Below are 3557 nucleotides of genomic sequence, written 5' to 3'. Positions count from 1 at the left end.
TTACTTTTATCATTATAAAACTTCCCTCTGTCTGTGGTAATATTTTTGCTTTGTTTTGTTTTTTACTTATAAGTCTATTTTATTATTAATATAGCCACTCCTGTCCTCATTTTATTAAGGTTTTCAAGATACATCTCTGTCTACATTTTTATTTTAAACCTATGTATAACCTTATAACTAAAATTAATTTTTCATAGAATATTTTGGTCATTTTATTTACTTTATCATATCAATCTTGTCTTTTAAATCTTATATTTAGGCCATTTACATTCAATGTAATTGTTTATATGTGTTAAGCCTTAATTTTGCCACATTATTTTTTAAATATTTGTTTATTCTGTGTTTTACGTTTCATTTTTTCCTCTGAGGACTACTTGAACATTTTCTTTAAAATTGCCTTTTGAAGGTAAGATGGCGGAAGAATAGATGGGCGGATTCTGAGCCCTGTCCCAAAGCAGAAAGAGAGAGCAACTGATGGTCTTGAGCTGTGAGTGTTTATTAGCAAGCTGGGAGACAGCGAACACCAGAAGAAACTGCTGGGGGGCCGCTGACAGAGGTACCTTTCACAGGGAAGCACCCACACGGGCTACGTCCCTGTCCGGAGCTACCTACCGGCTTGGAAGGGGAAACCTCGCCATCTTGAGAGGAAGATAGGATCATGTCAGAGGCCTGAATATCCACAGCCTCAGTGACCACCAAGCAGCTGTGACCCCCCAGAACGCAGATCCCAGGCGGCGCGAACACCTGGCCTCACAGAAGTGCCCCACTGCTCGGCAAAAAGGATTACTGTTCTACCGTCTTTATCTATCTTTCCTTCTCCAACGCTTTATTCTATCTCAACCCTACCTTTATGCCTTCACCCTCTTTCCGATCTTTTCCTTTGGTACCCCATTTATCTTAACCCTTTCCTGCTCTAGATTTTCCCCATTCCTTCTGTCTACCCCCTCCTAAAATTTCACCCTACTTGTATATCTAATTTCCAACTACCTGCTTCAAGCCTATTCACACCTCCCTCGCAGTTGTCCTAAAAACAAAACAAAACAAAACAAAACAAAACAAAAACAGTCTTTTTCTCTAACTCTTTGAAGTTGTATGTTGAATGTTAACTATACTGAAGTTGTATGCTTTTTTTTATGAGATTGATTTGCCTATGCTTTTTGTTTGATTGTATGTTTTTGTTAGCTGGGTTCTAGTCACCCTTATTGGTGGTTATCAATATCGCAAACACATTTCTATTCAGTGCCTTGTGTGTTGTACCTGGTTGTGTTGTATTTTGTGCCTTTAAGTCAAAGCAGGAGAGAGGGAACTACACAACCAGACATCCTAGATCAGGGGTCTTCAAACTACGGCCCGCGGGCCACATGCGGCCCGCAGAGGAGTCTGATCCGGCCCGCCAGGTTTTTTGGGCAGTGAGCGCAGCCGAGGTGATACAGTAGGAATTAGTAGTTCATATAGTCCAGCCCTCCAGCTCTCTAAGGGACCGTGATCTGGCCCCCACTTTAAAAAGTTTGAGGACCCCTGTTAGATCATGGGGAGGCCAAAAAACAGCCCGCATATGAAAGAAAAGCAGGCTTCACCAGAAAAGGAAGTAAACGAGATAGAGACAAGCAACCTACCAGAGCAAGAATTCAGAGTAATGATCATAAGATGGCTAAAAAGAAAGGAAGACAAATTTGACAATATGAGTAAGAAGCAAGAGGAAATGAAGAAGAACCAAGAAGAAATGAAAAATGACATTGCTACTGTAAAGAACTCAATAGAAAGCATCAAGAGTAGATTAGAAAAAGCAGAGGACCGCATCAGTGAGCTAGAAGACAAGATGGAAAAAAATACCCAATTAGAACAGCTTCTGGAAAAAAAAATTAAAAAACAGGAGGAAAGTCTAAGGGAACTTTGGGACAATACAAAACAAAAGAATATTATTGGGTCGGCAACTAAGTAATTGCGGGTTTCACACATATATGGCTTCAGTTAAATTTTTAGGTTTGCAGACGTAGTACAAATGTAAAACACATTTTGTATTTGATAGTTGGCTATTCAGCTGTTAATCAGTAAAAAAAGTTTTTTGATCTGTTTTGTAGTTTTTGTTTGGCATTCGTTGAAAAATGGAAAATCAAAAGGAACATTTTCGTCATATTTTGCTTTTTTATTTCCGCAAGGGAAAAACGCATCACAAGCTCATAAAAAGTTATGTGCTGTTTATGGTGACGAAGCCTTAAAAGAACGGCAGTGTCAAAATTGGTTTGCCAAATTTCGTTCTGGTGATTTTTCACTCAAAGATGAAAGACGCTCTGGTCGTCCAGTTGAAGTTGATGACGCCCTAATCAAAGCAATAATCAATTCGGACTGTCACAGTACAACACGTGAGATTGCAGAGAAGCTTCATGTATCACATACATGCATTGAAAATCACTTAAAACAACTTGGCTATGTTCAAAAACTCGATACATGGATTCCTCACGAACTGAAAGAATCACAGTTAACGCAACGCATTAGCAGCTGCGATTTGCTAAAGAAACGTAATGAAAATGATCCATTTTTAAAACGACTGATAACTGGCAATGAAAAATGGGTTGTTTACAACAATATCAAGTGGAAAAGATCGTGGAGCAGGCCAGGTGAACCAACTCAAACAACATCAAAAGCTGATATTCATCAAAAGAAGGTTTTGTTATCAGTTTGGTGGGATTACAAAGGAATTGTCTACTTTGAACTCTTACCACCCAACCGAACGATCAATTCTGATGTCTACATTGAACAACTAATGAAATTAAACAATGCAGTTGAAGAAAAGTGGCCCGAATTGACAAATCGAAAAGGTGTTGTATTCCATCATGACAATGCAAGGCCACACACATCTTTGGTCACTCGGCAAAAATTAATGGAGCTTGGTTGGGATGTTTTGCCACATCCACCATATAGTCCTGACCTTGCACCATCTGATTACTTTTTGTTTCGATCTTTACAAAACTCCTTCAATGGTAAAAATTTCAATAATGATGATGATGTCAAATCGTACCTGATTCAGTTTTTTGCTAATAAAAAACAGAAGTTTTTTTAACGTGGGATTATGATGCTGCCTGAAAGATGGCAAAAGGTCATTGATCAAAATGGGCAATACATTAAAGAATAAAGTTATTTAGTTCCATGAAAAAATTGTCTTTGATTTTCTTTAAAAAATCCGCAATTACTTAGCTGCCGACCCAATAGAATAATAGGGGTTCCAGAAGGAAAGGGAACTGAGGAAGACATGGAAAACGTATTTCAAGATATAATGACAGAAAACTTTCCTGAGATAGAGAAGAAAAAACCCACACAAATCCAAGATGCTCACAGAGTCCCAAGCAAAATGAACCCCAGAAAACTGACCCCTAGGCACATTATTATTAAGCTGGCAAACACCAACGACAAAAAAAGAATTTTAAAAGCAGCCAGAGAGAGACAGAAAGTTACATATAAAGGAACCCCCATCAGACTAGCAACTGATTTCTCCACAGAAACTTATCAGGCCAGAAGGGATTGGGATGAAATATACACAGTCATGCAAAGGAAGGGTC

This window comes from Pipistrellus hanaki, assembly GCF_964339955.1.
Source record: "Pipistrellus hanaki genome assembly, chromosome: 3".
In the NCBI taxonomy this organism is placed as follows: Eukaryota; Metazoa; Chordata; class Mammalia; order Chiroptera; family Vespertilionidae; genus Pipistrellus; species Pipistrellus hanaki.
This window is presented reverse-complemented; position numbering follows the sequence as displayed.